Raw genomic sequence first — 14,018 nt, forward strand, 5'->3', positions numbered from 1 at the left:
ACCAATTTAACTTCTTTCAATCTCTATCAAACTTGAATTTAACGTCTCCTAATATCTCATATACATGGCAAATCAAATAGCATCAGAAATATAATTTAATCATGAAACATATCGAATCGAAAGGTAAAACGTTGAAAAATAGGTTAGTTAGTTTGAATTTAGTGAAACAAATCTCAAAATGGACCCACGATGTCAAAAAATCCAAGATATAACTTTTTTAGAAAAGGTCAATGCCGATCAACGGTAGTTAATGATGGTAAATGGTAGTCAACGACAGTTAACAATTGTCAATGGTAGTCAACGGCTCGACACAGCTCAACTTGGCGCGACTTGACTCGACTTGACTTAAGTGACTCAGTTTGGCTTAAACACTTGGTTCGATCAATTTGGCTAAACTCAAACTGATTCAAACCATCTTCTAGAAGCTCCTATGTTGGCAGACGAAGCCCACACATGGGGGCGGCGCATCCATAATTCATCATCGAGAAATTAGGAGTCACTTACCGATATTATGCGATGAAGAACAACGGAGGATGAGTTTTTTAAGTGGCCAAACCTTCCCTTATTCCACCTCCCATTACGCCAGTGAAGACGATGACGATCTTGACACTAGTCGACTCGAGACACCGAGAGGAACACGATGACATTGATGATGAAGAAAAAAGATGACAGAACTAACAAATTATCTCCAATGTTTGCACAAATGGTCACTTTGCTCCTATCCTCTTTTGGAGTAGTTTAGCCCCCAACATTTCATTTTGGAACAAAATGTCCTCTAGTTGGATGAAAATTGTTAGTTTACTAACTATCAATGTTTTATACGAACGTGACACATCCATGTGTGATGCCACTTCAGCAAAAAAATTATTTTGGAGTAAACTATAATTATAATTAATTACATATACACTTATAAAAATATTTTTAAATAGTTTAAATTTTTTTGATGTGACATCTAGGGATGAGCATAGGTCGGGTCAGATTTTCGGTCTATCCGACCCGAGCCAAAAATTTTAAATCCTACACTCGACCCAAAATATATCCCTTCTACCCGACCTGAACCCAACTCAATTTTTAAGATAAATCTAAACTCGACCCGACCCAAAATAATGTATTTATTAAAAATATTTTTTTATTCATAAAAGGGATTTAATTGAAATAAATAATATATAGAGGGGTATTATTATAATTATCCCTAAATATATAAGGTAAATATAAGTTTTCTGGGTTGAGTGGGGTTAGGTATTTTTCACTCTAAATCTGAACCTGATTTTTAAAAAAAAATATGATCCAATCGAGTCAGATTGGGTTTAAGTCCCATGCCTATCCCTAATGACATTACACGTGGACTTATCACATCAATATAAAACATTAACCTTTAGTCAACTAACGATTTCTATCCACCCAGTGACATCTTGCTCTAAAACAAAATGTTGGGGGTTCAGAAAAAAGGATAAGGGACAAGTGACCATTTGTGTAAAGTTGGGGTAATTTTGTTATTATGTCTTTTCTATTTTGATATGTGTAACCATAAAAATCTCCAAGTGAGAATATATATCCATTTTATCTATAAAAGTTAAAATTATGTTTTAAGTCCTTGAATTTTCTCTAAATTATGAATTTGAATCAAAAAATTTAAATAAAAATTTATTTAATATTATTTAAAAAGGAAAGATTAACCCCTAGATTAGGGTTATATTAATCTAAATCTATACATATCAAATCATGACTATAGTCATTACGTATTTTTATTCAGTTGTGTAGGAGACTGTTTTTAATATTTTATTCTACAATAGGATCCAAATATTTCATCATCAATTAATAATTCACAAAGTTAATAATCAATATAATTTGTTATTAAGCATAGTTTTTATTGTAAAATTGTTATTTAATTGATTAAATTATAATATATTATTGGACGAATTACATGTTTAATATCTAAACTATCAGTTTTGGTTGTTTTTTACCTGAACTTTCATTTTTTAAATCATACATGTTTAGTTTTGTTTCATTTTAGTATCTCATTGTTAAAAACTTAACAGACAAACTCACTGGTCGACGTGTCTATAATCATCGGCTATCACATCTGTTGACCGAAAGCCGTAACTTTTCAGCCCGCACCTTTTTGACCCCTTGAATGTGATTTCAGTCTATGTTTCATATGTAAACGCTTCAATCTTCCAAATCGATGATGGACTCTTCGTTTCTTCATCCTTTGATCTTCATGATCACCATCTGATGGGTCTGAAATTGGATTATGTTGGTCGACTCGTCATTCTCTCATGATTCACTGTTCGGATTGATCTTCCGTCTACCAGAGCTATGCCACATTAGTTTGTCCGTTAAGTTTTTAATGACGAGATACTAAAATGAAACAAAAACTAAACGTTATGTATGATTTTGAAAAAAAAATGAAAATTTAAGTATTAAAATGAACCAAACTGATAGTTTAGGTACTAAACGCGGTAATTTATTCCTAAAGTTTATGCATGATTAAGCATAGTTATCGATTCATTAAAAAAACTCTAAATGTAAATTATTATTTTTAGTTTATATTTTTTACACAAAAACTAAACGTTATGTATGATTTTGAAAAAAAATGAAATTTAAGTATTAAAATGAACCAAACTGATAGTTTAGGTACTAAACGCGTAATTTATTCCTAAAGTTTATGCATGATTAGCATAGTTATCGATTCATTAAAAAAACTCTAAATGTAATATATTATTATTTTAGTTTATATTTTTTTACACGAAAGTTTAGGTTAGGGGTGGCTCCCCCAGTCTAGGGCCAGATCATACCTAAGATCCAATTGAGATTTATATAGTACTTTGTAATAGATTAATTAGTTTATTTTTTTATAATAATCAATTTAATATGTGAATTATTTAGTTATTATGAATACTAACACGCCACTCGTATAAGTAGAGTATTACTTAAATATTTTAGAATGTAAACTAAAAATGTGCTCATACTTATTTAAAAAAATTACTTTATCATATTTAATTTTATCAAATATGTTTTATTTTTAGATATAATTTTAGTAATAACAAATAATATCTTGTTTCTGATTGAACTATAAATTATTATTTTTCGGAGCATAACCATAAATTATAGGGTATCTACATATTTAATCATCCAACTATCATTTTGGTTTATTTAGTCATTCAATATTAATTTTTTCAAAATTATTCCAAAGTTATGTTTTAGTGTTTTGATTGCCCTTCGTTAAAAAATAAGTGTATTAATGTGTTATCATTACCTAACGTCACATGATCATTAAAAAATAGAAAATTCTAAGTTAGTAATTTTGTTTGTTTTTTAACATGTGACTAAAACAAACCAAAATGTATATTTAGTATGATTTTGAAAAAAAATAGTTAGGTAACCAGAACAAAATCAAAGTAATAGTGAATGACTAAATACGTAGTTTATCCTAAATTATATTTAGTTAAAACACTAAAGATTGGGTAAACTACATTTGGTACCTAAACTATTGTTTTTCTTCCATTTAATACCCAAACTTCAATTCTTTTTCCAAACCTAACCTTTAGTTTAGGTTTCATTTTGGTAGCCACACTTAAAACTTATAGAACTACAAATGTACTATTTTTATTTTCAATGATGTGTCATTATCTTATGATGACAAATTAATCATTTAAAGTTTTAACGATGGTAGCAAAATGAACATAAACTAAATGTTGGATATGATTTTGAAAAAAAAATGAAGTATGAGTACCAAAACAGAATAAAATTAATTTAGGTATTAAATCTGAAGTTTATGCGAAAAATATTTGCTTCGAAAGAAAACTAGTTTGGCCACATGCAAGCGGACAGTTAATCCGGGAATAAGCGTACAGCCCACCCCCCTCAAATCAAAACAAACCCTAAAACTTGATTATTCCATAATTTCCCTTTTCCTAACCCTCATAATTTAAATTCATCTTCACTCGATCGAGCTTTTTCTCTCATCCAAGCTGTCTTTCTCTTACCTCAAATAAGGTATTCCGAAATTTTCTCTTTTTTTTCAGTAGTGAAGTCTCTGTTTGGTTGCTTGAATTTCTTCTTTTTTGATTTTTTTTTTCAATTTAAACGATAACTGAAGCCTTTGTTTAGGCTCTGTTGGTAATTTGATGATCCTAGATTTTAGATTCTTATCCGAGTTAATTAAAAGCATACAAGTTTAGTTCATTCTTTCTTATGTTAGTTTTAATTTAGTTATAATTGAAGGCCATTTAGAGAAAACTGTACAACTCTACCTAATTATGTGTGTCACGCTCCTTCAGTCTCTTTAACTCCTTTAGTTTCCTTAAATGATGTAGGTGATGTAGGTACCTTGATGAATGCAGTTAATTATATCTTTTGAGTAGTTGGTTTACCCTATTCATGGCTCATTTATGTTAGGCTGGGTAAGGTTTTGAGAACATGAAATCACTACGATGTTGAAGCACTTGTTAGCATCTTTCCATTATTCCTGTTCTCCTTTCATCTCAGCTGGTATTATTATTTTCTTATGAACTTTTTCTGATTTCAAATTCAAAGCATAAATTGTCAAATGCTAGAGAAAGCTGAGAAAATATCTTTTGAAGCTTTCATTTATGTTAGTTTTGCCTCATTGTTGTTAATAAGTTTGAATTAATAGTTGTGATGTCATTCTCTTTATCTTGGTTTAGGAAGAAAGAACTATACGTAAATATAAAATCATAGTTGATATTGAATAATAACTCCACTTTAAGTTTTATTTAGGTTGAATGCTTTATTTTTTGTGTTCGAGTGTATGAAATTGATGTTAATTGACAACATAGTTAAAGTTTTCATGGAGGAGACAGTATATGAGTTTATGATCTAGTGTTCGTCTTTGCAGTAAGATGTTGAAACTTTCACAACATTTAGCATTCACCTCTTTTTTCTTTGTAAAAGAGAATCACCTAAAACGGCAATATGGAAAGAATATTATTTGATCCACAGTGTTCTCAAAGTTGTTATATACATATAGACTATAATCGGGTCATTTGTAGAATAATAGAGTACATGATCACTTTTAATATTTTTGCCAACTTCTTAATAGCACAACGAAAATGGAACAGGATCTGTAGGTCAACTATTTATGTTTGCTTTGATATCTTAGTTCATGATAATCTTGGATTTTTATAAAATGTGAAAAGGAGATGAAATCAAAGTTGTGGAGAATTGAGTTTGGTAACCCAGGAAAACCAGAAAAATAAAATGCATTCTAATGAAATTTTAGCAAAAGGTGAAAGGGAAGAAAATTCAAACTTGGTCATTCGGGTTGCTGCACCGTTTTGTATGAAAATTTATAGTAGTGCACTTCTTGATAATTTTTTGTTTGATTAAGCTTGCTGCTCCATTTTTTCCTTTTTATGAATCCTTAGATTAAGCATAAATTTAAACACTTTCCGTATACAATTTTCCTTTATTTTTGTCTAGTTAACAAAATAAGTTTTAACCTCTTTTTCAGATTGAAATAAAGTGAGTAGCAGAGAAGGGTCTTCTGCAGCCTGCACTATATGTTACTGTTCCCTAGATAATTTATTTGTGATCATAGGAAAATTGTTTGCCTGTGGATGATGATGAGGTAGCAATGAGATGCATGTGAGGCACTTGGTTACTTTCCAAATGCTTTGATCTCTCTGTTTATCGCTGTCTCCCTTTGTCAGGTTAACTCTCTTTTTAACCTAAGCATTCTAAATCTTAATGGAAAATTGGTGATATAAGTCTCAATAAAAGCTATGGCTATTAAGGATGAAGGCAATTTTGATGCTTGGAATGTATTTTAATTTTATTTTGATCATCTGGAACATAGGACTTTATGGGTTCTTGCTGCTCATCCATAGCCAAAGGAAAAAGTGGCAGCAATAGAGATGGTCTAGTGGCAAGTGCCAGGGATACAACAACGTGTGCTTCACCTAAGAAGAAGAAGCAAAGGCAGGGGTCAGGTAGGTGGAGGAAGAAACCAAGTGGGTTAGTGCCAATGGAAGAAGCAGAGCTCCATCTCATTCCAGGGAGAATGTTTCTGAATGGTGCCAGTAGTGTTACATGCTTGTATACCCAACAGGGGAAGAAAGGAACCAATCAGGATGCCATGCTTGTTTGGGAGGTTAGTCTTAGAGCTTGTTATTCTTCTAATTAATGTTTTCTTGTTGCGTTGTTTCCTTTAACATATCTATCGATGTTACTTTAATTAGTTTGTCATATATTCGTTTTCTTTCTTTAGGTGAGCTTTTTATTTATTTCCTCTTTTTTTATGGCATCAATATGTGAAGGCTTTGTTTCAATGTTTCTTTATTAGAATTTCAGTTCGAGAAGTGACACAATATTCTGTGGTGTATTTGATGGTCATGGTCCTTTTGGTCATATGGTTTCCAATAAAGTACGAGATTCTCTTCCTATCATATTATGTACCCAATGGAAAACTAGTCTTACTGGTGACCAGAGTAGTCTTAATAAGAGCGAAAATGCTCCTGAAAGCACTGTGTCTGAGGACGCTGCATCTTTGAGCATGGATGATGAATGCTTCGAGTCATTGGAGATTGAAGAAAATGAACAGCTCCCGAGATGTATCTACCTCTTAAGCGGTCTATGATAAAAGCTTCCAAATTAATGGATAAGGAGTTAAAGTTGCATCCAACGGTCGATTGTTTCTGCAGTGGGACAACTGCTGTTACTTTGGTGAAGCAGGTATTAAGTCTTGAGTGAATTAAAATTCAAAGTTAGTCATCTCTTGGATCTGTTAATCATAAGATGTATTACCCAGATTAATATTTTAACATATGGGTAGGTAATGGATTTATCTTATTTTTCTAAATATAACAGTCAAGTAATTTTAAAGTGTGTACTGAAATATATGATTTGAACTTTATTAAACTGCACATGCTAATGTGTCTTGTCTGAGAACCTTGAAAGTTTTATTTCATGTTATCTAACCATTCAATGACAAATATGGTTTTTTAGGGTCAGGATCTTGTAATTGGAAATATTGGTGACTCGAGAGCAGTGCTGGCAATGAGAGACAAAGATAATTCTCTGATTGCAATCCAATTGACTGTTGACCTGAAGCCTGATTTGCCAAGTCCTCTCTCTCTCACACACACACAGACACACATAATGACTTACAAATACAGATTTTCCATCTATATGTGTCAGAATAACAATAATAACTTGTGCTATCCAATTTGAATAACCATCTATAGAACTAATAAGTTCTTGCAACATTATGTTTAGGGGAAGCTGCTAGAATTCAGCAATGCAAGGGAAGGGTTTTTTCCTTGCAAGATGAGCCTGAGGTTGCACGTGTATGGTTGCCCAATAATGACTCACCTGGTTTGGCAATGGCTAGAGCTTTTGGGGACTTCTGTCTAAAGGATTTTGGTTTGATTTCTATGCCAGATGTTTTCTATCGCCGCCTTACTGAAAGAGACGAATTTATTATTCTTGCTACTGATGGGGTATCTTCATCTTCGACTCTTCGTAGTACATCAATCTAATTTGAAAATTTTGTTGAGGACTCTGAAAACATCGCTGTGAGGGGCCCTTTTCTTTCACCCTGTTCATTGTAGCCTGTAGAGAAGTCCATTTATAAATGCCCTTCCTTCTGCCTTTGCTTTGGGCAAATATATATCTATATTTTTTCCTTCGAAGTTCATATAAATTCTCTGAGAGCTCAGCTTTAATTTTGGGCAGGTTTGGGATGTGCTTTCAAATAAGGAAGCCATCGATATTGTGGCATCAGCCCCTAGTCGCTCAACAGCTGCTAGAGCTCTTGTAGATTGTGCGACTCAGCATGGAGACTTAAGTACCCTACTTCCAAGAATGATTGTGCTGTTGTATGCCTCTTTCTCGAATATTCGCCTGCAATTAATGGATCTGCAGAAGAAAAAAACAACATAACAAGGACTCCTAAAGAATCCGGAGAAACGACGGTGGCTATTGCTGATAATAAAAGAGATTCTCAGAGTTTAGGTGTTGCTGAATCAGACACATTTCATGGTTGTATGGAAATCGTTCCCGTAACAGAAGAGTCGGAAGAAAGATCATCTTGGAAGTTGGGAGGGCAGTCGAGGAGCCTTGCAGAGCATTCGGTTGCGGAAGAAGAGTGGTCAGCCTTGGAAGGTATTACAAGAGTTAATAGCTTATTGAGCCTACCCAGGTTTCTATCTGGTGATAAAAGATCAACAAGTTTGAGAAAAAATGGTTGAGGGAAGTTAGTTAGACGGCAAAATAGACATGTTTGAGTGATCTCACATAATGAATTAATCATAAGCATTTTTGTTGTTTGGTGATTTTAAAGCTTCTTCTTGTTGCAATTATATATACGTGTATCTTTCCCTCTAGAATTCGTATATGGAAGCATCCTGATTGATTCTTTACCTATGAAAACGTCTAAGGATTTCTACGGATGATCCAAGATAATGTCACGTATTATTAAAAAATACGGTGACGTTGACGTATTATTTAAGGTAATATCATGTTATTATTGAAAAAAATAAAAATATTATATTAATTTTTTATTAATTTTTCAATGATAAATTAAAATGGAATCAAACGATACGTTAGGTATGATTGAATGAAATAAGTAGTTGAGTTGATTTGAATTTGTTTATTTCTCAACCTATTATCTAATGATTTTCTCAACGTTTTTTATAAAGAAAACCGTGCCTCAGTGTAAACTTCTAAGATCTATAAGGAAAAAAAATACTCTATGACTTATTATCAAAAGAGTTATTGAACATAGAAAGTAATAATCTCGAGACAAGTTGAGTTAAAATAAAAGAAATTTCCATAACAGAAAGTTTATTTAGTCAAAGTATATGCCACAATGACAAACTCTAGGAACAAAACTCATTTTGTAATGAAAATTAGCATCTAAAATCCTACAAGTTTCTAGAAGATAGTCTAACGTGGACAAGTCATTCTTCAGTCGAGACATCTTGTTGACTACAAATGAATCTCATTCAATTTTCTCTCAACATTGAACGAGGATAATTGATTTAATTAAATCAATTTAACCTTTATTTTATAATTATATGTATATGTTCCAATTTATTTTTTTTAAATATATTTTAAATTTTAAAAATTTGAATTTCTTACATTTTTTTTTAATTTGTAAATTATCCTAAAAAATTTCACATCGTGTTATGAATAAGAACGAAATAGAATGATCGTTTAAGTTATTTTATGTGTATAAATTCATAATCCTTTATTCTATAGATAACAAAAACACGTCAAAACCTAAATATATACATTAAGTTTCTAGGTTTAAAACAAAAATTCGGAGTTGACAGGTGTCTATTAAACATGTTGGGTCAAATTTTGATTGTTTAAAAAGACAGTCACTCAAGATCTTTCATGAGCACATTACACACTGAGTATTACAATATTTAATTTTAGTGAGGGTTTATCCGCGTTTGTTATAGACATAATTTCATCTATTTTAGTTTAAGGTTATACTTTAAAAAAATAATTTTTAATTTACTCACAATTTGATTTTCGTAAAATTTGATTATATTCAAATTTAAGGATGATCAATTGAAAATAGACATTAAATTACATTAATATAATTTCATGTTGTGCATTCATACTTTAAATTATATATATATATATATATATATATATATATATATATATATATATATATATATATATTTGTATATATATTGATCAAGATTGATTTAATTACGATATTTAGTAAAAGTCTTTGTTATAATTAATAGACGAGATTGTTTGGAATATCTTTTGATTGTGATAGTAACTCTTTAGCATATAAGGTTATGGTGATTTTTTTGATATTAAATTTAATTTAATTTTATTAAAAAAAAAGGGAAAAAGAGAGCTCTAAAGGAAGAGGATGAGTGCTCATAATGGATCTAAAAATCATAATTAAGGGGATATAAACAAAAAGAACAGTTTGACTAAATGACCAAATGTGCTTGCTCATGCTTATGGTGAACTATAAATGATAATTAAGTGCATATTTATATGTCAAGTAAAGAAATTGTTAGATATATCAACAATATATATTTACAGTATCTGATTCGGATTAATAGATCAATTACATGATTATCAAAAATAAAAAAGTTAGTCCAAATTAAAAGTCATCACGTTCAAACTAATTAATTTTAGTAAATAAATGAACTGCGAGTTATATATATATAACAGAAAATTGAAGTTAATATGATGATATACTAAAGTCATATTCCTATCATATTTGTGGAAATTTGAAAGCTCAAAATCTCGAGCAAATAAAGTCGATTAGTTGTCAATCTATTATTTTTGTTAAATTATTTCTTTAGGCCATAAGTTCTAGATCTGTTAAATTGTTTCCCTTACTTCTCCTAGGTCATTTTTTCCCTCCTCTTTAGGTAGAACTAGGATTAAATTTAAAATTTATAAAAAAATTGAAATATCAAAATTTAAAATGTCTGATGTATTAATAAATTCATATATTTTAATTCACCATTTTTTATTATTATTTTTTGGTAGCGAGAGAGGGTTGGTTTAGCAGCAAGTATTGTTGTTCCTCCGAGTGTCATATCCAAACGGAGGAGCTCACGAATATCATCGAGCGGTTGACTAGTCACCGAGATGTTTGGGGATGTTGTGCGACCTAGATGTGCCATTGTCGGCTACCTGATTACCTCACGGAAGGAGTGAGAGATTCAAACGTTCCATTTCCGTTGAAGATGATTTCGGATTCGACGGAGGAGAGCGGGCTCTAAAGTCGGAGCATGGAGAGGGTCTTGACAACTTCGTTACTATACATCTCAACTTCTATGTGTCTATAGCCTAGATTTCAGGCTATGGTCAAACCATCAAAGAGAGTCAACAATGCTTCATAGTAAACTGTAACCCCCTCAGACCGATACGGGTTTCCCAATCAAATACAAGGTGTCACATTAGGGCCACCAAAGCGACCCACGTAAAAATTGGAAAAATTAAATTTGAGTTAAAACATATAAAATCATGTAACAATTTATAAACACAAAAGTAAATTAAACAATATTCAGAAATAAAACAGATTCCAGACTCATATAGAACAAAATACAACCTACATGCCCCTAATCACATGCATCGTACTTCGCAAGCAATGTCGATGGAACTTTTTTCTGAAGTTGATAGTTGTGTTGGTTCAATTCTTTTAACCTAAAATAGTGAGTAACAGAGGAGCTTTGGAAAGCTCAGTAATACAGAACTACCAGATGATCTGAAGAACATGCACATAACATATAAGCATATATTTCCATATTGATTCAGACATCTATAGATTTTTATGTTGAGCTGAGGTCCCACTGATATCTAAGATAGTGAAAGACAGTAAGCTTTCAGTTCAGAGGAATTATTTCGGATGACTGGGTTTAGGAGATCATAATAGGTTGTCTAGTGTTTCCCACAAAACCAGTGAAAAAGTACAAATCTTTTTAAAACAATAGCATTTAAAACGTATTTTTCAAAAATCATAATAAAACCCTCCAACCAAACGCTATATGCAGTTCCTTAGAACTGATAACCTAAGGGAGCACCTTGGGGCCTGAGAGCCTACCCAAGAAAGATTCTCGGGGTTGCAATGCCTACCCAAGGGTCACCTTAGGTTCATAAGGAATTACCAGTCAGTGTTGAACCTATACAAGGAATTACCAACATTGATTGAACTTGCTAGAGATAGGAATTACCAGTCAGTGTTAAACCAATACAAGGAATTACCAGCAGCGACTGAACCTTCCAGAGTCTTCATACCAGATCCCAGAGTATCCCAAATAAAACATTTTCTATCAGTAAACAGAGATATCAGAAATCAGAGCAAAGATTAGAATAGAAATCAGAGAAAACATCCATGTGATCAAAGAACACAAGGTCCATATTATTCAGAGGTACATGATAATCTTATTGGACAGGGGAAACACAAATCTTCAGTATACTGATAGAATACATGAAGTTAGAATCACTATCGAAAGAGTTTATTAACTGACAGGATCATTTTTTCAGAATATGATTATCAAGATTATATAGTATTCAGACATTTTTCGGAGGCACCATGTAATCAGAAAGGTATTCAGAATCCTTTGCATATGAGTTACTTGTGTTTTCAGATATAACAGGAGTGATTTGAGCTGATAAGAGAGAAACGAATATTCAAGGTATTATGACTTGTGTGATCTATCGGAATATCAAGTAACTTGAATTGTACATATCCCATCAATGATACATGTCAACTAGTCAAATCATTGCACTTCCAGAGTATTCACATTTTAAAAGATAATTCTTGTCCATTGATCATCTTCAAAATCGTCGTTGAATGGATCTTAGGGAGATAAATAGATATTCCAATGGTTTTATTTCACTTCTACAATGCAACAACATCAGGAAATCGATGCACTTGATTTATGGTTCATACCCTTAGGGAGACACATATATAAGTTCATCAGTGTTTCCAGACTTATCCAAGTCACTCACTTAATCCTAAGTCATTGAGGTTACTTAGGTCATTTGGTATTCGAGGTTGATTTATTCACTTTAGAGCTAAGGTACTAGTTATTACAGTGCTTAGACGTTCCTTGGGTCATTTACATTTCAGAGGCATTCCAATATGGATCCAGAATTTATTTCGAAGATTCCAAAGTTGAAGTGGATCAAAACATAAGTTCTTAGGTCGTTTTCCTTATCATAGCCATCCATTATGCTTTTTACACTTTAAGCGTATTATCATCATTCCACTCAATTCGGTTAATTGCATACTTTCGATAAATTAGGCTTGAATAAATTCTAGTTCCTTAAGTGTTCATGTGTCTCTTTGATCATTGGAGGTTATTATAGTTATTACGAAGCTTGAGGTATTTCAGTAATTCCTTTTAATTCAATCATATGTAGTTTTTTATGACAATTAGTCAAGTATGTCCTTTCAGAGTTATTTTTCACCATCTGGGGGAAGGCTTGGTCATTTTCCAGTACAAGGGCATTTTCATAATTTTATCTCATGATGCTTTTTCGTACTTTCATATCCAAATAATACCAATATTTAACCTTTAAGAAAATTTATCAAGAATCACGGATCTTAAAATCAAATCATTTATTATTGAATAACCGATCTTATTATTATTATTATTTCTGATTGATCTTCCACTTTCTTAAGTGAGCCATATAGTCATATTCGATTACCGACTTTTATAATATTGGATCGAGTTTAGGAAGTGATCACTACATACATGTGACCAATTATACTAATCCATGCAGAAATCAATACCAACATGTTCCAAAAAAGCATAAAACAGGTAATAATGTATTACCTCGATTTTTGTGCCATATCGATCGACCAATTAAACTCTATTCGATCTCCCTCGAAATTTAATTCAATGTTTAATAATTCCTCAGATATAAAACAACATAAATTTCATCAGAAAGAGAGCTTAATTGCGAAAAATGGATCAAATCGGGTGATTAATCAGTGAAAACAGCCTATCGGATTCGAATTTGATGAAACATACCTAAACAATAGACTCAAGACATCAAAAAAATCAAAGTAGGTGTACCTAAAAAAAGTCAACAATCAACAGGTTGACTCGATCAAAGTCAATGAGTTAACTCAGTAACTGGACTAGACCATGCGGGTCGGGTCGGGTCAGGTCAGATCAGGCGGTTTGGGTCGACCCAATTTTGGAAAAATCCTTGGACCAAAACAAGCCCCACGCACATCGTCGGCGCGTGGCGGCGATAGAGGTCGGGGTGGTCAGCCGATTTCTCCAGTTGCATCCAACACCAATTACAACCACAACCAAACCAAAAATAAGCCAAAATCCATCGAAATTAAAAGAAAATGTTTGAAATGCTTAACCAAGATGGTGATCGGTGAAAACGATGATGATGGGCGACGAATTCAGGTGGGTTTTGAGCGGATGATGCCGATGAGTTCAAATATGGAGGCGATGAGATAAAACAATGTCAGAGGTGGCCAGAATATTCTAAAATGTGCGGCGGTTGGGGTTGAAAATATCGAGTCTTCTCGACGGTTT

At 32.3% G+C, this 14,018-nt stretch overlaps 1 pseudogene; it reads left to right on the plus strand.

Annotated features, from left to right (window-relative positions):
- The first annotated feature begins 4,301 nt into the window (after positions 1-4,301).
- LOC120146837 lies at positions 4,302-8,265 on the plus strand (annotated as a pseudogene).
- Positions 8,266-14,018: the final 5,753 nt, after the last annotated feature.

This window comes from Hibiscus syriacus, unplaced genomic scaffold (genome assembly GCF_006381635.1).
Source record: "Hibiscus syriacus cultivar Baekdansim isolate YM2019G1 unplaced genomic scaffold, ASM638163v2 tig00002511_pilon, whole genome shotgun sequence".
Lineage (NCBI taxonomy): Eukaryota > Viridiplantae > Streptophyta > Magnoliopsida > Malvales > Malvaceae > Hibiscus > Hibiscus syriacus.